The sequence below is a fragment of the Ochotona curzoniae genome, unplaced genomic scaffold, assembly GCF_017591425.1.
Source record: "Ochotona curzoniae isolate NIBS_2020 unplaced genomic scaffold, NIBS_Ocur_1.0 scaffold_4701, whole genome shotgun sequence".
Classification (NCBI taxonomy): domain Eukaryota; kingdom Metazoa; phylum Chordata; class Mammalia; order Lagomorpha; family Ochotonidae; genus Ochotona; species Ochotona curzoniae.
In genome coordinates this window covers 60,097,940-60,119,014 of record NW_024467122.1, presented here as the reverse complement: position 1 = coordinate 60,119,014, position 21,075 = coordinate 60,097,940, and the positions used below count along the sequence as shown (strand labels likewise).

Here is a 21,075-nt window from a genome sequence, read left to right as displayed (position 1 = left end):
CGACAGCCCCAACACCTACTTCTATACAGAAATCAGTCCTTTAAGTCTTAGACATCATATTAATCCGCATTTGAAGATGTTTTGTTCCATTATAAGTATACAATAGTATGTTTGATTAAACTGGGCTGTGGTCACTATTAGCTATGGAAGCAATAAAGATCTCAAAATAGAGCAAGAAAATTCAGAATTTATTTAACAGTTGCTTATGTTCTCCTGAAGTCTGCATTTTCGTTTTACTTTATTACCTCTTTATGGTATTTGGAAGTATTACGTGAGCTTTTCTTCACCTTTCAGCCTGTGGATCTAGATGATAACAGTGTTCGTCAACTTCTTCATAGTCTATGAAATCCCTTTTCTCCTTCTTTCTAGATTTGCTCTTGGTGTGTCTTTGTACTAAGCTCATCTCTTCCTTATTTCTATGGTCACATTGCTAATTCAATTTCTAATTCTCATTTGCCCTTAGGATTATACTAGTCTGTTAGTTTATCTCTTTGCCTGCGTATCATCCTCTTCCAACACATCCTTTTAACTTCCAAATTACTATTTCAAAGCAATTTCTTGTCATACAACCATTAACACACACACATTTTAACTTGTTAACATGGCTTTACTGGCATCCTTTGATACTATTTCTCTTCTAAAAAAAAACAGCAGCTCGGAGGCGGGGAGATCAGGGGGATCGTCACCGGCGGGAGGCCTTCGGCAGCGGTGGAGGCAGACTGCAGCGGCTGGACTTTTGGTGAGCTGGGGGTTGACGTGGCAGCCTCCGCATTTCTTGCCCCCCCGCTGAGGCTCCAGCCTCAGAACGCGGAGCAGACGGCCGAAACTGTTGGGTCTGTGTGGAACTACGCACAGTGGTGTTGTGTTGGTGGCTGAGGGGGCCCCGGGAAGGCGCATCGGATGTCCCTGCGCTGAGGGGACCAGTGCGGCTCGGTGCGCAGAGGTAGCTGGCGAGGGTCTGGAGTCCCCCACATCCTGCCTGGTGAGTGCTTGAAACCACCAGGACTCTGATCGCCGCACCGAGCGGGCTGGGCGCAGGTGTCAGGTGTCAGGGGAACTCCTGCAACAAACTGACACGGTGCGAACCTGCCGCCGTGAAGTCATTATAACAGGGCGCCTGGTCCACTCCTCCGCTAAGGGCCTGAGTGGGGGAGCCACACGGGAGCAGGGGCTCTGAACACCCACACACCACGAGTGGTGGATTCACTGCACAAGAGTCACGCCTGCAAAGTGCCTCACCCACAGTCCCGTGTGTGGGAGACGCACCAGGTGGGCTCTGAAAAACCCTGCAGTCCCTGACACGGAGAACGCAGGGAGAAAGCACATAAAACCTTCTACGCACTGCGGATTCCCGTGAAGGGAGCACACCCAGAGAGCGCCTCCATCCCGCCACGCCCTGGGGTGTCACACCTGTAGAAGAGGTGCCCAGAGTGTGCCTGGAATCCACTGGGCCCCCAAGGTGGTGCTCTACAGCCCCGGGCCCTGAGAACGCACCAACGGTGCCTTGAAAATTACCACGCCCGGCAACACCACGCCTACAGGCTCCAATCTCTACAGGAAAGCACCTGACAGCCCCTCAACACACGGGTCCATTTGCCTCACCAGAATACACCAACGCAATGGGAAAAACCACCAGAAAGAGTTGTGCTCCAGATGAAAGAGCCAGCACCCCACCAAACAAGGGCCAAAAGCCATTATCAATATCGACGATACGAGATGAAGACATGGAAGTGTTACCAACAAAGGAATTGATGAAAATAATGCTAAAATCTCTCAGAGACGTGGACACAAAGCTGGAAGACTTCCAGAACCGCATAATCACCGAAATACAACAAATCAAAACCAAACTGGATGCCCAAGATAATAAGATTGAAAGCCTCATCAACAGAATAAATGCGGCAGAGGAAAGGATCTCTGAAACAGAAGACACACAAAATGAAAGTGCCCAGCGAATTAAACAGCTGGAGACAAACCTCAGCAAAACTAATAAAATGATGCAAGAGATGAAGGATTACCTTAGAAAATTGAATATTCGGATCATCGGCCTCCCCGAGGGAGTAGAAAGAGAATCTGGGATGCAAGCAGTGCTCGATGAAATTATACAGGAAAACTTCCAAAACACTTGGAACACGAATCCACCCCGCATACAGGATGGACAGAGAACTCCCAACAGACATGATCCAAAGAGATCTTCACCCAGACACACGGTGCTCAAGTTCTACTCCAATGAAGACAAAGAAGGAATCCTGAGACAAGTACGAAGTAGAGAAAAGATCACATACAGGGGAAAACCCATCAGAATCACTGCTGACTTCTCCGAAGAGACACTACAAGCAAGGAGAGAATGGACAAAGATCTTCCAAGTCCTGAAACAAAACAACTGTCAACCAAAAATAATCTACCCAGCAAAGATCTCATTTGTATATGAGAACGAAATCAGATACTTCAATAGCAAAGAAAAACTAGAAGAATATGTCTACACAAAACCAGCTCTGCAAAGTCTCCTTAGAAATGCGCTAGTCCCGGACAAAAAGGAGGCAAATCACAAACAAAGTTGGCAAATAAGAAGGTCTCCAAACTAAAGGCCGCACAAACAAGACAATTACATAGGCAACAACACACACACAACACAATCACATGGCAGGGCAAAATTGCAACCTCTCAATTTTAACTCTCAACACAAATGGTCTAAATTCACCAATCAAAAGACAGAGATTAATAGAATGGATCATCAAACAAGACCCAACCATCTGTTGCCTACAAGAAACGCATCTAACCAGAAAGGATGCAAAGAAACTGAAAGTGAAGGGATGGAAAAAGATATTTCACGCCAATAGACGAGAAAAAAAAGCTGGGGTAGCTATCCTAATTTCAGACGAGATAGATTTCATTCTAACCAACATCAAAAGAGACAGGGAAGGCCATTTTATACTGGTGAAAGGAATGATCCATCAAGAAGCAATCACCATCATTAATGTTTATGCACCGAATCTTAATGCACCTACTTACGTAAAGCAATTACTTACAGACTTAAGGGAAGACATAGACACCCGCACAATTCTTGTAGGCGATCTCAACACACCTCTAACAACAATGGACCGGTCTACGAAACAAAAACTCAACAAAGAAACAACAGAGCTCACACAAACAATAGAACAACTGGACTTAGTAGACATATATAGAACTTTTTATCCTAAGTCCACAGACTATACCTTCTTCTCAGCGGTGCATGGCACCTTCTCCAGAATCGACCACATGATAGGACATAAAGCGAATCTAAACAACTTCCAAAACATTAGTATCATACCATGTACCCTCTCAGACCACCATGGGATGAAACTGGAAATCAACAACTCAAAACTCCCCAGGAAGTATAGGCACTCTTGGAAATTGAACAACATGCTATTAAACGAACAATGGGTCAGAGAAGAAATTAAAGATGAGATCAAAAAATTTATGGAAACCAATGAAAACTCTGATACAACATTCCAAAACTTGTGGGACACCGCCAAAGCAGTGCTACGAGGTAGATTCATCGCAATCGGAGCCCATGTCAAGGCCCAAGAAAGACGCCAAATACAGGAACTAACCTCACACCTCCAGGATCTGGAAAAACAGCAGCAGAAGAGTCCCACACACAATAGGAAACAAGAAATCATCAAAACAAGGGAGGAGATAAACCAAATAGAAATCAAAAAAACTATACATAAAATCAACAAATCAAAAAGTTGGTTTTTTGAGAAAATAAACAAAATAGACACTCCACTGGCCCGATTGACCAAAAAAAAAACAAGAGAAAGTGAGAATCAATAGCATTAAAGATGAAAAAGGCAACATAACAACAGACACTGCAATCATTAAGAAAATAATTAGAAATTACTACAAAGAACTGTACTCCCACAAATTTGAGGACCACCAAGAAATAGAAAAGTTCTTGGACTCCCACCACTTACCAAAACTCAGTCCGGAGGCAACTGCAGAATTAAATAAACCCATAACCGAGGCAGAGATTGAAACAGTCATCAAAGATCTCCCAACGAAAAAAAGCCCAGGCCCAGACGGCTTCACTACAGAATTCTACAAAACATTCCGAACAGAACTAACCCCAATCCTCTACAAGCTCTTCAAAACAATAGAGGAGGAAGCAACCCTCCCAAACTCATTCTATGAAGCTAACATCACCTTAATCCCAAAACCGGACAGAGAACCATCAGAGAAGGAAAACTACAGACCTATTTCTCTGATGAACATTGATGCTAAAATTCTCAACAAAATCCTAGCCAATAGAATTCAAAAAATCATCAGACAGATCATTCATCCGGATCAAGTAGGATTCATCCCTGGAATGCAGGGATGGTTCAACATTCGGAAATCCATAAATGTTATAAACCACATCCAAAAACTGCAAAACAAGAACCACATAATAGTTTCAATAGATGCAGAAAAAGCTTTCGACAAAATCCAACACCTCTTCATGCTAAAAACTCTAGCCAAAGTAGGCATAGATGGGAAAATCCACAACATAATCAAAGCAATTTATGAAAAACCCAATGCCAGTATCATACTGAATGGAGAAAAGCTAGAACCCTTCCCACTGCGATCTGGAACAAGACAAGGGTGCCCGCTATCACCACTGCTATTCAACATAGTCCTAGAGGTACTTGCAGAGGCCATAAGACAAGAAAAAGAAATCAAAGGCATACGTATAGGAAACGAAGAAGTCAAGCTTTCACTATATGCAGATGACATAATCCTGTACATAGAAAAACCAGGAGACTCAATACAGAAACTGCTAGAACTTATACGAGAGTTTGGCAGAGTGGCGGGGTACAAAATTAACGAACGAAAATCAACAGCCATAGTGTACGCAAATAACACCAAGATGGAAGAAGATCTAACCAACAGGATACCATTCAAAATAGCAGAGAGAAGTATGAAGTATTTGGGAATAAATTTAACCAAAAGCGTAGGAGACCTATTCGAAGAAAACTACAAACTATTTAAAAAGGAAATTGAACAAAACCTCAAAAGATGGAATAACATCCCGTGCTCCTGGATAGGCAAAATCAATATCATTAAAATGTCTATACTACCACAAGCAATATACATTTTCAACGCAATTCCAATCAAATTGCCCAAAACATTCTTCACGGAACTGGATACAATGATTCAAGAGTTCATCTGGAAACACAAAAAACCACGAATAGCTAGAACCATCCTGAAAAATAAGAAGTTAGCAGGGGGAATCACAATCCCGGACCTCTGGACATACTATAGAGCAGTGGTTATCAAAACAGCCTGGTACTGGCACAAAGACAGAAAGGAAGATCAATGGAATAGAATAGAAGCACCAAAAGGGAACCCACACAAATACAGCCAATTAATCTTTGACAAAAAGACCAATGACAACTCAAGCAAGTGGGAAGGCCTCTTTAGTAAATGTTGTTGGGACAACTGGCTGATAGCCTGTAGAAACAAAAAGATAGACCCACATCTATCACCATACACTAAGATCCAATCTACATGGATAAAAGACCTAAACCTACATCCAGAAACCTTCAAACTCTTGCAGGAAAATGTAGGAAATACCCTGCAAGACCTAGGAGTAGGTTCCGACTTTCTAAGAAGGACACCAAAAGCAATAGCAGTTGAGAACAGAATAAACAAATGGGACCTCATCAAACTAAGAAGCTTCTGTACAGCAAGGGAAACAATCAACAAAGTAAAAAAGCAACCCACAGAGTGGGAGAAGATCTTTGCACACGATATAGGCGATAGGGGGCTAATTTCCAGGATATACAAAGAACTTCAAAACAACCAAAAAACCAAAACAAACAAACCACTCAAGAAATGGGCACGGGAAATGGGCAAACATTTCACAAAGGAACAAGTCCAAATGGCAAACAAACATATGAAAAAATGTTCCAGCTCCCTAGCAATAAGGGAAATCCAAATTAAAACATCGATGAGGTACCACCTAACACCAGTAAGATTGGCCCACATAAACAAGAACACCAACGACGCTTGCTGGCGAGGATGCGGGGAAAAGGGAACCCTACTCCACTGCTGGTGGAGCTGCAAATTGGTACAGCCTTTATGGAAATCAGTCTGGAGAACACTCAAACAACTCAAAATCTGCATACCATATGACCCAGCAATAGCACTCCTAGGAATATATCCAAAACACCTGTTTTACGACAAACCAACATGCATCCCTATGTTCATTGCAGCACAATCAGTAATTGCAAAAACATGGAAGCAACCGAAATGCCCATCAGCAGAAGATTGGATAAGAAAGCTTTGGTTCATCTACTCCATGGAATACTACTCAGCTATTAAAAAAAACAAAATGCAGTTCTTTGTGGCTAAATGGGCACAACTGGAAACTATAATGCTAAGGGAAATGAGTGAATCCCAAAAGATTAGATACCACATGTTTGCCTTGACCAGGATGCATTATTTGAAAGCCAGAATGACAAAGAGAAAGAGAGGGAAGAGAGAGAAGATCCAGCGGTGAACTGTTCAAACAGTAAGCACAGTCACTGCAAAGAGGGCAGAGCCAGGAGCTAGGGAACTCCATCTGTCTCCCTTGAGTGACAGGAGCACAAATATGTGGGCCATCACCCACTACGTTTCCTCTGTGCAGCAACCTGGATCAGAATCAGAGCAGCCATACTTGAATAAGCAATAGCTTAACCCACAGTACCACTAGTTCCCAGTCCCAACTTCCATTTCTTCCATCTCATTTCCCAAACACTTGAGGTACCCTAGCCATCCAGATGATACATAATTTCTTGGCATGCCTGAGGTCCCATGTCTTCTGATCATTTTTTTCTTTTCCTCTGCTCAGTTTTCTATTTCTGTGTGATCCTTACCACCCTCGGCATCCTCAAAGCATCGTACAAGTGTCCCTTCTTTCTAAAATCCTCTGTTGTACTTGGAAAAACACACAATTAGCAATGATTGCACAGAGGCGATGGATGAGTGCAAACACAGTTCACCAAGCCTGTAACTGGGTCAGAGCTCACCTAATATAAAGAGGTAGTGACAATGTTGGTGTTTTTGTACTGCGCTGATTCTGTCATGTTATTCTTGACACAGAATTGAACTCATCTAGTATGATTTTGTTGACATTCCCTTTACAGTTCAAAATGGTTGAAATGACAGGATTATTTTTCTCTTTAAATAATATTGTCTAACATGATACATGTTCTTTTTTATTAACAGAGTTCAGGTCACACTTTCCCCCCAACTATGGCACCATAATGTTCTGAACATTTTAAGATAAAGGGATTTGAGAAGTGACAAGTGCAGGTAGACTTCCTGACACCACTCTGAAGCAAACTGTAAAATGTAGGAAAAGAGAAAGTGTTTGGCCTAGTGACCAAGATACTAATTAAGAAGATTATATCCAATATGGGAGAGCTCAGTTCCATCCCAGATCCCCATTCTAGCTTTCTGCCAATGTACACTGGAAAACAGCAGATGACAGCTGGCAACCATGTGGTGAATTAGATTGAACTTCCAACTGTTGAATCCAACCTTGATTCAGCCCCCGTTACTGTAGGCACTTGTGGAATAAATCAACCATGTGGGCATCACACACACACACACACACACACACACACACACACACACACACACCCCTAGGAAGGATTTTCTGACCACAAGGGCAGGTGAAGTGACCCTTGTGGGAAAAGTTTTACTCCTGTGCCCAAGAAAAGGGTTTCTCTGATGTTTGATAATCGGACAGGAATGTAAACAAACACGCAGTGTTATTTCCCCTCATTTAGTACATTTTTTCTTTTTTATTGTTCTCTTATATTTCTCAAAACCTTCTACCCTTCATCAGCGCTAGGTTGGACACATACTCCAGTATGACCAATTTGGAGGCTCTTAATTTGCTTACTATTGCTCTCATTTTTCACATGGTCAATGTGTTGAATTTCTGCAATTTTTTGTGCTCTTATGCTTTTCTCTCATATCTGCTATTGGTTATACATATTCTAGCAAAGAATGCTGAAGGTATGCTTATTTCTGTATCTCCTCACTATCAAATTGTACCAATTATGTTGATATCTTTTATCTGTCATCTATTCTGTCAACAAACTATTTTGTGAGAGCATATAATCTGTAGAAAATATTTGCAAAGCTAATGGCTTCCAAAAGATTTTCCGTATTCCATTTACTATGTAAAGAGAAAAATTCACAATTATGAACTATAAATAACAAATGAAAGAAGAAAATCAAGGCTTGATGTGAGTGGAGATAAATAACATTTTTCTCATAACAAAACTTATATCAAGGTCTGAATAATTGCAGTATTAGCTAGACTCCTCTTCCAATCTTTTAAGAGATCTCAGAAAATATTCCTATAAGAGTTTTCTTTTATTGCAATATGAGCAAATTTCTGTCACAGATTTGTAAATATACGATATCAGTTTGACACTAAATTCATTTCTTAGCATTGCCATATTTCTAGCACCAAATCATTATTTCAAATGTAGAGTTGCTTTTTTTTTTTTTCAAATTAACTCCACAGTTCTTTGGCCTAGCTTACACTTACTAGAGCATTTTCCACAATTTAATGCATTTCTTGTTATTTCCTTAGCATAATCCATGGTACTATAATGTAGGAGCTAAATCTCAACTCAATCCAAAAAATAGAGATTTCATTTCCCCTCTGCTACTTAACTAATTTACCCAGTGGATCTCTTTGAAACTCAATTTCCTTATCTGCCAAACGGGGATAATAACAACCACACCTTGGGAGTTTTTCTAGGACTGCTAAGGAGAAGTAAATGGAATTTTACGTGTAAACAATCTGTATACTCACTGGAACATGTAAAGCACTGAGTAGGTGTTTGCTGCTGATAATGAAATTCTAGCTGTAAATGAGCCATACAGCTACCTATTCTTAAGATTCTGTAGACTTCAAACATGAAAAACTTATCAGAAAAAAATGGACACTTTTAATTGTCTTGCTACTTCTATTCTGGGGGAATACATGATTTTAATAAAATTAATAGTAATAATCATACATGAAGGAGATTTCTCATGCATGCAGCATAATAACCTGGTTCCATATATGTCAGATGTTCTAAGAAAGACATTAACAACTTACATGGCAATTATATTAAGTTCAAAATTATGACAGACTCAGAACTTTCTGCAACTGTACCTAAGCTGGAGGAACTATTCTATGTCCTTGCATCAAATATGTATAAATATGATATATTAAATATTCTATTCTATCATTTATACAGATATAATAAGTTTCGCTTATTTTTTAGTGGAAAGGCAGATCTACAGAGAGAAGGATATAGAGACCAAGATCTTCTGTCTGCTGATTTACTCCCCAAGTTACCACAACAGCTGGAGCTGAGCCGATCTGAAGACAGGAGGCTGGAGCTTCTTCCAGGTCTCCCACGTGTGTGCAGGGTCCCAAGGCTTTGCACCATTCTTGACTGCTTTCCCAGGCCACAAGGAGGAAGGTGGATGGGAAGTGGGGCTGCTGGGATTAAAGCCAGTGCCCATATGGGATTCTGGCACATGCAAGGTGAGGACTTTATCCACTAGGCTACCACGCCAGGCCCTTAGTTGAATTTAAACTTAGAGCCACAGGCAATTTTAACTACCATGTTGAGCAGCTCTGGATGGGAAGTGGAGCAGCTGGGACACAAACTGGTGCCCATATGGGATCCCAGCTAATTGGCCACCACACCAGGTCCTAAGTATAAATTTTAAGTTAGCCTTTCATTTGCTAATATGAATTTTTGAGCTTTTGCTGTATACAAATTAAATTTTCTAATGTATATTTCCATCTCTTACTCATTCTCAATGCAGTCGAAGCTTAATCTTTTATTTATAAAGAAGCTTAATAAGTGATCCATTCCAGCATTATGAGAATGTCTCCTGTTTTAATTTGCAGCAATTAATACAAAGCATAAATGTTTAAACCTTGAGTCTTAGGAGACACAGCAATTTAGAAACCCAATTTATTATCCTGCAAATCTCTTAGTGGAAATTTAAAAAAAAAATTTCACTTCTGCTTAATTTGATAATGCAGATTCATTACTCACATCAGATAAAATTAGAATCCATTCAATGTGACATGCTATTTTGATATGCACAGTTTGTCTTTGAAGAAAAGTATATTCATTGTTTCAAGTGAGTAAGCAATAGTTCTGTGTTGTTGCCTGGGATGAACATGATAAAACTTCATTATCATAGTTAAAAATTGAGACATTTAGTTTGCTGTGTTCTTCTCATACTATAAAAAGACTTTGTTAATGTTTTCCACTTAAGAATAATTGACATGCATTACTGCAATTAACTGCCATTAAAATGAGCAGTTAGAACAACCAAGAAAAAATGAATTTGATTAAGTAGGACCCTATTCAAATGTTATAAATTGGATTTACAAATTAATGTTGTAATAAAGTGAAAGACTGAAACATACCCTAACACTGCAATTAAGAGTGAACATCAGCTTAAGCAATGGCACAGGAACCTACCTGACTGAACACTTCTTGTACTGATCCTATGTCATTTTTCACTATATCTACACTCTTTTATGCTGAAAACCAAGTGAATTTTCAACATCATTTAAAGACAATCATATTCTAGACCTTTTGTTTTACCTACATTTCTATTTCTATTTCTATTTCTATCTACTTCTACTAATTTCTACTAATATCTATTTCTATTAATATCTGCTAACTGCTGTTAAATAACATAAGGCGTTATTTTAATGAACCTGAGTCTCCACATATGAATTTAATTTTAACATGGAAAGTAAAACTTGTTATGGGTCTAGATTAACTATTAAAGTCAGTAGATTTGTAAGGCAAAGAAATGGCAAAGGTAGAGAGCACTAGAGCAAGGATAAGCACTTGTAATTTGTGCATTGTCAGAATAACCAACCGAGTTGGTCACATTCAGAGAGTCTTGGGCAGACTGCTCCAGTGTTTCTAATGGAGAGATCTGGGAAGAGCTGGACATTCTGCCTCCATCGTGGGGCAGAAAGCATCGGGCAAAAGAGCAGAGATGAGTGGCACTGCTGTGGCTGCAGAACACTTGATGCAGACACTGGACCAAGTGCTCTCTAGGCACTGTGCCCTTGGTTCCTGATCATGGCCCTATGCACCACATTTTACTTACTGATTTTTAAAATACTGAAAACAGCAGGAAAGATTTTGCAACACTTTCCTAAGATCTCACAGCTTAGTCTGTCTAACTCAAGGATATCCCATATCCAATCCACTGAGCCATCTAAATCTTCCCAAGTTTCAAAACAGTGTATTTTCTTCATGTTTATATATACTTTATATACTCACTTCACTCAAAAACATTAATTAACTTCTAAGATCATAATCATAAATTAGATTTGATGGGATGAAATCTAGAGGAAATATGGGGAAACAAAAATGAGATCAGATGAGCTGTATAAAATTATTAAGTATGAGTTTGGGTATGACATTCCTGTCACTAAATAGTTCACAGGGGAAAAGACAATTTGTAATACCTCCCCAACTGCCAGGGAAGCAAACTTACTCAAAACAATGAATGCAGAAGCAAAATGCCTTTTGTAACTTCTTATAACGGAGTCAGGGAGTATATGGTGAATGTTACCATTTTTTCCCCTGATAAATACACATCTCAATGTGTCTTTCGATTTAATCATCTTTGATTGCAACTGTTACTATTTAACATCTTGAACGATACATTGCTGTAAGTTTATAATGAAATCATGCTACAGATTAAACATGAAAACATCAGAAATTTTTATATAGAAGGATTGATGTCCATTTTTTTACTAATAGAATTCTTTCATTACGATGAATCATATTCATTTAAAGAGTGGCTTAGGTTCTGATTCTGTCTTTTACTGGTTGTCTGTCTTGAGGAAGTTTCTAAGTTCCCTACTTGCCCCATTTTAATCATCCACAACTGGAGGGAATTGCAAAAGTACCAACCTCATTAAAGTCAAATTTATGATTCAACATCACAGTGTCTGGTTCCAGTAAATTTCCATGGATCCCTATAAGATGACGTTAATATCTATCAAAACTATCAAGTTACATCTAAATTTTCTAGCAAGCATAAAACCTTGAAAATCCAAAATTAGTTTCCTCTTTCCTCTGTAATGTGTAGTTAGGGAGGTGGCAATGGAAATCTTCATAAGTGTTGGGATTGGTGCAGTTCTTAATAAAGTATTCTTACAACTGCACCCCCTTGCACTTAAAATACTCTCATCCTTTCCATACCATGTATTATTTTGGGAATTTATAGCAAAACACCTGATTCATGTTACAATTCAAAAGGGACATAATTGACATAAGTAATAACTCAAATTTATTTTTCAATAATTTTTTAAAAGGTTTATTTATTTATTTTTATTACAAAGTCAGATATATACAGAGGAGGAGAGACAGAGAGGAAGATCCTCCATCTGCTGTTTAACTCTCCAAGTGGCCACAACAGCCGGTACTGCACTGGTCCGAAGCCAGGAACCAGGAACTTCTTCCAGGTCTCCCACACGGGTGCAGGGTCCCAAAGCTTTGGGCCATCCTCAACTGCTTTCCCAGGCCACAAGCAGGGAGTTGGATGGGAAGTGGGGCTGTTAGGATAGAACCAGCGCCCATATGGGATCCCGGCGCATTCAAGACAAGGACTTTAGCCACTAGGCCACACCACCGGGCCCAATTTTTCAATAATTTTAATATTAGCTAGGCATTTCAGCATAGATGCTTGCATTTTCTGGCTGTTTCCCCCACTTTAGATTCTTGGTCTGTAGAATCGATCTGTTTGCAAAGATCCTAAGAATTCAAGATAAAGCATTCTTTTCTACATTAATCTAACTATAAGTCTATTAGAATATACGTGCTAATCCACATATTACCTTACTGATCTATGTTATTTTGCGTACAAGGACCAGAGATTCAAAGGACAAATATTAAAAAGCTCATTTTACATACACTGCCTTGTGTTGTGCTGCAAGGTGAGGGAAGCTGAGCTTGTTTTAATGTGTGTAGTGCTAGAGGCTTCAGGCCTCCCAGAACCTTGGACAGAAAGGTGAAGTCAGCTCTGCAGAGGAAGCAAGGACCCATGAATGGAGATCTTCACTCAAAAAATCCATTACTTTGGAGCTCTGATTGCCGTGTTTCCTTTCCTTTCCCTCCTTTCATTGACAACTGATTTCTTCAATAAAAACAACTTAGGAAACTATAGTGCAAAGACATCAATAGTTTCATTATTTTAAACATTACTTTTGAATCAGTAAAGATGCAAATCCCTGAACAAAGTAGCTGAAAATCTTCGTTCCTGCAAAAAATGTAAATTATTGTATTCTAAAACAACTTGAAAACAATAGTCCAGCTTATCCCATGGCTCTGGGAAAGTAGAAGCAACATTTTATCTTCACAAATAATATATCTTTTAAGATTGACCTATTTTTCTACTCCACACATTGCATATTTTCTGACATTTATTATTAAGGTAAAGAAGAAATAAAGTGAAATTTCACTATATTTATATTTTTGCAGGAGGCTGAAAGAGATTTCAAACAATACAATACATACAAATAAATGGAATAACAATGCATGAATCATATTTCTGCTCACATTTTGGTCAGCATGTAGAAAAAGCAATGTAAAATCTAGAGAGTAAAAAAATCTAGAACTATTTAAAAAATAGCAAGATTTCTTACTTTTCAGTATAGCTCCTAAACCTGACCAGTATACCGTATTTAACTGATATCAATTTAAAGATTGTCATCTAAGTACACTGCTGCCTGCTGCATATGCAATTACTACCTGAAGGTTAGGTCACTCCATCTCTATAAATGGTAACATAGATCACTATACACACCCTCAAAGTGAAGCTTGCCCTGTAAGTCCGTTCACAGTTTAAGGCACTCCTGTAAATATTACATTTTCATTGTCTCTACTGTCTTTCCTCTTGTTTTACTCAAGGCACACTGTCCAACAGATCTGCTGATTTATGGCTCTTAATGGTTCACAGATCCTGACTCGAACTCTCCATCATCTTTCCTCTGGATAACTAGTATAAATACTTAACAGATATGTCTGCTGACAGAAGAAAAGCAATAATAATGACAGGAACTCAGTTAAACTTAAAAATGAAAAAATAATTCAGAAACTCAAAATCTCACACTGCATTTTTTTTCTTACTCCAAAAGGCAATACAAATCACAGATGCCCAGTTAGTTGGGCAGTACAAAAAAAAAAAAAAAAAAAAGGAAGAAGAAAAAGAAAAACACAAATATGAAGTACAATAAAAGGAAAATCATTAAATTTTATATCCATGAATTAAAAGGGAATGGCATGAGTGACTGTGTGCAATAGGAAATCTGACAACTAAAATCGAATGAAAAATTCTTTAAAACACGTAGACTACAAAAGCTTAATCAAGAATAAGTAGCTAACCCAATTAGGTCTCCAAATAATGAAGACATGAGATTCTTGGTCTGAAAACTTCCAGTAGAGCTGAGGTTGAGCCTGGGAACACGCCTGGGCTGTGGCCCTGCCTCCTGCCCGGGCTTGCAGCCAGTGCACACTCTGACATGCAGCAGGGGCATCTTTGTGATTGGATCCCAAGCACACACTGAGTGCCCAGTCTCGCCATTGCAGACACCTGTGTGATGGACCATCGGATTGGGGTCTCTCTTCTCTCTCTTCGCTCTTGTGCACTGTCTCCTTCCTCTTTTTCCCCTTCTCACCTCTCTATTCCTCTCCTTCCTCCCTTGCTCTCCTTCCCTCTGCCTCTGTCTCTCCTCTGTCTTTCAATGAAAATAAATAAATTAGAATATTTCTACACAGAACACTCTAGGTCCAGGCACTCATTAAGGAAAAATTCAGATTCTTCCAGAGAAACAACAGAAGATAACACTTCCTGACTCATTCTATAAATACTTTATATATAAATGCATTCTATAATTTATATTGATCTAAAAACCAGAAGACTTCACTCTACAAAGATTTAGTTACACCAATCTAAAGACCAATGATAACTTCATGAGAAAATCACAAATCAATGTCCTCATAAGCAAAGAGGCATAATTTTTAAACAAAATTTTATCGAAGAAATGTAATAAAATAGAAGAAGCAAAGTTAACTTAAAATTTCAAAACTGTAAGTACAAACCAAATAAACACCTTGGAAAATAAAATTACATGATTATCATAATGTGAGTGGAAAATATACTGACAGACTGCAACACTCATTTATAATTAAAAATACTCTCAGACTATCAGGAAAAGAATGGAACTTACTCAACTTGATGAAGAATTGTTTATGAAAAGTCATTCATTTAACAATTGGGATAAGGTAACTAACTATTCTTACTAGTTTTGTTCAACATTCTCTTAGATAGCTTAGCAAGATCAACAAGCCATGCAAAAGAATAGAAGACATTCAGATGCAAAGAAAGGGATAAATCCCTTTATTTTAAACAAGATGATCAATTATTTCAATAATCATAAAGAATTAAAAGAAATACGGGCCAGGCGGTGTGGCCTAGCAGCTAAACTCCTCATCTTGATGTGCCAGGATCCCATATGGGAGCCGGTTCTAATCCCGGCAGCCCCACTTCCCACCCAGCTCCCTGCTTGTGGCCTGGGAAAGCAGTCAAGGACGGCCCAAAGCCTCGGGACCCTGCACACCCATGTGGGAGACCTGGAAGAAGTTTCTGGATCCTGGCTTCAGATTGGCATAGCATCGGCTGATGAGCTCACTTGGGGAGTGAATCATCGGACAGAAGATCTTTCTCTCTTTCTCTCTTCCTCTCTGCCTCTTTTCCTCTCTGTATTTCTGACTTTCCAAAAATAAATAAATAAAATTAAAAAAAAAGAATTAAAAGAAATAATAAAAGGAATCTCACAAGGCTGGAGCTATAAGAGGAATAAGTAGGGGCAAGAGTTGTGGCATAAACTACTGAAGCTGCCTCTCTTATGCCTTTCGGTTTCATCTTCCTCTCCTGCTCCCTTGGTGGGGTACCTGGAAAGTGGACTAGGATGGCCTTAGTGTCCAGGCCTCTGCCGCCCATGCAGGAGATATGTATAAAATTCCAGGTTCTTTTCTCTTGGCTGTTATTACCCTTTGGGGAATGGAGCAGTGGGGCAGTGGGTGACAATTCTATCACTCCCTCTCTATAATCCTGCCTTTCCAATCAATACAAAAATCTTTAAAAAAGAGCAAGATAGAAAAATCAATTGTTACCTATAAGGTAGAAAAACAAAAGGGAAATTGAAGTGAAATATAGTTGATGATAATTTAAAATAGCAAATACTGAGAAAGAAAGTTAACAATTAATGCACAATACATATTACCTAAAATGATAAAAACTGATTTGAGAAGTTGAAGAGCTTAAGAAATAGATATATATGAATATATTATGTACTTTAAAAATGGGATTCAATGCTTTATGTTTCCAGTTTTCCCTAATTAATATATTCCTATCCAAATGTTCAATAGACATTTTTCCTTGTAGAAATTGACAAACATCCAAAATTTAAATGGAGCTGCAAAGGAGCTAGACTTTTAAATTATTACTTTGGAAAATATGAAAAACTATATACATACACATATACATACACATTCAATTGATTTTTTTTTTACACCAGTGACCAGGCAATGTTACAGAGGAAAGATATTTTTAGTACTTCAGCAGAGCTGAAAAATTAAACTTTTGCAAGCACACCAAAGAAACTAATATTCATAGTTTATGAAAGAATTGACATGAAATCAAGCAGAGGTTTCAAAGTAAGATAAGTAGCAAAAAACAGTGATGTTGCATGTTGCTTATAAAGATTTCTTGATTAAGATACAAGAAGCCCACAGTACGAAGAAAGTAATCAAAAATCTGGATTACTCTGTCAAAAAAATTTTAAAAGCTGCTCTTCAGACGATATTTCTAAGAAAATCTAGAAAGAAACTAACAGAAAAGGAGAAATACATTGCATAGTCGCTATTTGATAACAGACTTGCATTTAGAATTTGTAAAGTACTATCACAACTGAATAATAATAAGTTAAACACCCCAATTCTGACATGGGAATATGATTTGAACATAAAGTTTACCAAAAACATATAAATTAAAGATAAGCACATGAAAAGATGCTCAATTTCATTCAAATTCTGAAAAGTGTAAATTAAACCATAATGAGATATTACAATACACCTATTAGAATGACCACATTTAAAATATTAAGCTTGCCATGCTATAAAGATGTTACGGTATATCTAAATGGAAAACTACTCAGAAATAAAGGAAACACATAAAATATTCCAATCTCAAAATAACCATAAGGGAGATGAAAGAGACCAGGCAAAAGAGTGCATGTGAAACATGATTATATTTATATGTAACAATAAAATAGAAATTTCAGAACTAATCCACAGCACAAGTAAATCAAGGGCTGCCTAGTAGGTCATGGAGGACGGAATGAACATGAGGCACACAGCAACTTTTTCAAGAGACTGATATTTTATCTTGAATGAATGATGGTTTTTGTGGCTAGATGACTATGTCAAAATGAATAAAAGTATCTACTTAAATGTGTCAGTTTTGGTAATGCAATATATGTGCTTGATATATATGCTAGTGAAAAACGCAGAAGAAATAATTTTTCATGTTTATATTTACAGTTACTATAAACTTATCAAACTTGAATACAGAAAAACTTACAGTGAATGCTCAGAGTCAGGATAATAAAACGTCATAAAGCACATTTTTATTAATAATTCTAAGATATACTGAAAGAAATGTGGAAATGAATTATATTTAGAAATGATTCATTTATTTGACATAATTTTCAAACTAAGACCTAAAGTTGTTCGAGGTTGACGACTCTTTCCCAAATTGCCTGTGCGTTTGTAATTTAGTCCAAAACACACAAAAGAACCCTTCAATAATATTGTAGACTTGTGGGCGAGCTTCAGATGATCTGACCCCATGGATTTGCAATAGGGTTTAGAATCTGCAAACCCTGTTAGGATTCTAGGGGTCCTGGTCACAGTTGTCTAGATGTCTTGTTCTTTGAAACACTGCCGTAAGATGATGTTAAAGAACCCTAAATATGATAAGGCACTCTGTAAATTAACAGATGTGAATGTAAACCTCAGGAAATCGTACAAAGGCAACACTGTACCCCAAGACTGCGTCTTTAGAGAACTTGACTTAAAGCACCTATTCAAGAGGAAGGCAAAAGTAAATGTCCTTAAGAAAGTACAGAAACCTTGGATCGCCCTTAACACACAGTCAGAAACTGCAGATTCCAGACATACGGTCAATTGCCAAAGGCCAAGTGTTCAGAGAAAAAAAAAGTACATGAACTTTGATGTTAAAAACAAAATTAGATAAAAAGAAAATTACATCCCCCCCTTTTTTCCACTTGTCATTGTTTACTTTTATGCTTAGCTTAATTTACTTTTATCACTATACATGTATTTTTTTTCCAAAGACAAAGGTATTTATTCTACTTCCATTTTAGAAAGATTTATTTCAGGGCCTGGTGTGATAACCTAGTGGTTAATTCTCACCTTGTACGAGCCAGGATTCCATATGGGTGCCTGCTCATGTCCTGGTTGCCCTACTTCCCATCCAGCTCCCTGCTTGTAGCCTGGGAAGGCAGTGGAGGTTGGCCTAGAGCCTCAGGACCCTGCACCCGTGTGGGAGACCCTGTGGGGAACCCGTGTGGGAAGTTTCTGGCTCCTGGATTCAGATCAGCTTAGTTCTGGCCATCGTCACCACTTGGGGAGTGAACCAGTGGATGGAAGATTTTTCTGTCTCTCCTTTTTTCTGTAAAATCTGCCATATCAGTAAAAATAAGTAATCTTTTTTTTTTCAAAAAGGAAGATTTATTTTAATGCATGGTTACAAAATGAAAGAGACATTCAGAATAAAGAAATTTTCTGTCTGCTGGTTCATTACCCAAATGGCCAGAATAGCCAAAAATGGGGCATCCTATTTCTATGTCAACTTTCCATGTCGATGCTGCATCTCAAGAACTTGGGCCATCTCCTTCTGCTTTCCCAGACTCATTAGCAGAACTTGCTCAGAAGAAGATGCAGAAATTGCTAGCAGTGGCTTAACCTGTTGCACTACAACTTCTCTGTTCCACTTCCTTTAATGGTTATGCAACTCAACTACAGTCTTTATGCATTTTTCATGGTATATGTTTAAAAAGGAATGCAGAAGACTTTAATGTATGATTTTCTTATGTATTTTAAATGGTCATATCCAGATTTAAACTATTTGACAAATGTAACGAAATGATTGTTTTCAAACAAGTTTTATTAATTTGAAAGGCAGAGAGGAAAGAGCGCAGGATGCCTTTCATTTGCTGATTTACTCACCGTATGACTGCATGTGGTTGAATCAGGCCAAAGTCAGGAACCAAAAACTCAGACTGGTCTCCCACATCGGTGGCAGGAACACAGATACATAGATCACACACTCCTACCTTCCAGGCACATTTGCATGGAGCTAGAATACAAGGAGGAGCAGCTGGATGGGAAGAGGAGTGGCCTGGGAAAGCAGTTGAGGATGGCCCAAAGCCTTAGGAGCTTGCACCCATGTGGGAGACCTGGAAGAAGCTCCTGGCTTTGGACCAGCTCACTTCTGACTGTTGTAGCCACTTGGGAAGTGAAGCTGCAGATGCAAGATATTTCTCTTTGTATCCCCTTCTCCCTATACATATGCCTTTCAAAAAAAAAAAATCCCCAGCGCCTATAAAACTGTACTACATAATACAATGTAAGCAACAATAAATAAAAACAAACAAACAAAAAAAAACAAAAAAAATCTTAAAAAGAAAAAGACTTGAACAGCTGGAATTCAAAGAAAGCACTTAGATGCAGAATATAGATGACCCAAGTAGCAGCTCCTGGAATTTCTTTGGTTAAAAAAATTAGAAGCCTTTCAAGTAACTTTTAATCTGAACTACTTAACAAATATTTGCTTTCATTCATATTTTTGAGAAGGCCTCTGGCAACTCAAGTGCACAGTCTTGAAGCAAATTTCTGATTTAGCAGTCTTTAAGAAAACTACTGTGTCCTGAAGAAAAGGCCAACAGGGAAGAAAGTAATATTCTATTGCAAAGAGCTGCCAGAGAGTTGAGAATGACTTTCAGGATCTTTCATAGCATATAGACAATTCAGGGCTTAAAATATCTCATGGTTTCTGCTGAGCCATCAGGATAAATATGACCATCGAAAGGTAGATGCATGGTTTGTGTGTGGGGGGAAGGAAGAACAAAATGAAAAGCAAAGTTGACAATCTGTTGGTTGTATATCAAAGATAGGACTGTTTTTTTTCCCCCACAAGTAAAATAGATTTAGGGCAGATGAAATGGATAGTTAAGAGTCAGAGAAGAATGAAAAACAATGAACTAAATTCATTTTCCCTGGGTCCTGTGCAGCGATGCAGCAGGCTAATCCTCTTTCCTGCAGCACAGGCATCCACATGTTTGTCCAGATGCTCTGCTTCCAGTCCAGCTCTCTGTTCATGGCCTGGGAATGCAGTGGAGGATTTCCCAGGTCTTGGGCCTCTACATTTATATGGAAACCAAAAAGAAGTTCCTGAATTTTGGATTCAGATCAGCCCAGCCCTGGCAAATGTAGCCCTTTGGGAAATAAACCAATGGATGAAACCCTTCTCTCTATAAAATATGCCTTTCAAAAAAAAAAAATCTTTACAAAAATATATTTCCCTTGCAAATTGGGTTAAATGTAAACTTTGGCCTTATTCTGACGTGTATAAAGAACAAGAAATAGTACAACATGTACATTAGAATTTGCTTTAGTGTTCTTCATTCTTTGTGTATTTCTGCTCACAGGCTTTCAAATCCCACCAGAACATCAGGACAACCTCTCTATTTAATTAGATGGTATGTGCCTGGCTGGCAGTTTACTATTATTTGGCTTGTATTGCCTTAAGTGTGGGTGTGAAATAAAATCTAAATGTTTAACGTTAAAATTGAATTGGATCCTGAAAATCACTGGTAGTATGTCCTCATTTTATTTTGGAGAAGATTGACACCCAGGGAAATTA

The 21,075-nt window shown here is 38.4% G+C and overlaps 1 protein-coding gene across 2 annotated transcripts in view; it reads right to left on the bottom strand.

The window, feature by feature from the left end:
• UNC13C (unc-13 homolog C) overlaps positions 1 to 21,075 on the bottom strand; it is a 500,819-nt gene that overhangs the window by 179,869 nt on the left and 299,875 nt on the right. The gene's annotated exons all lie outside the window — the stretch shown is intronic.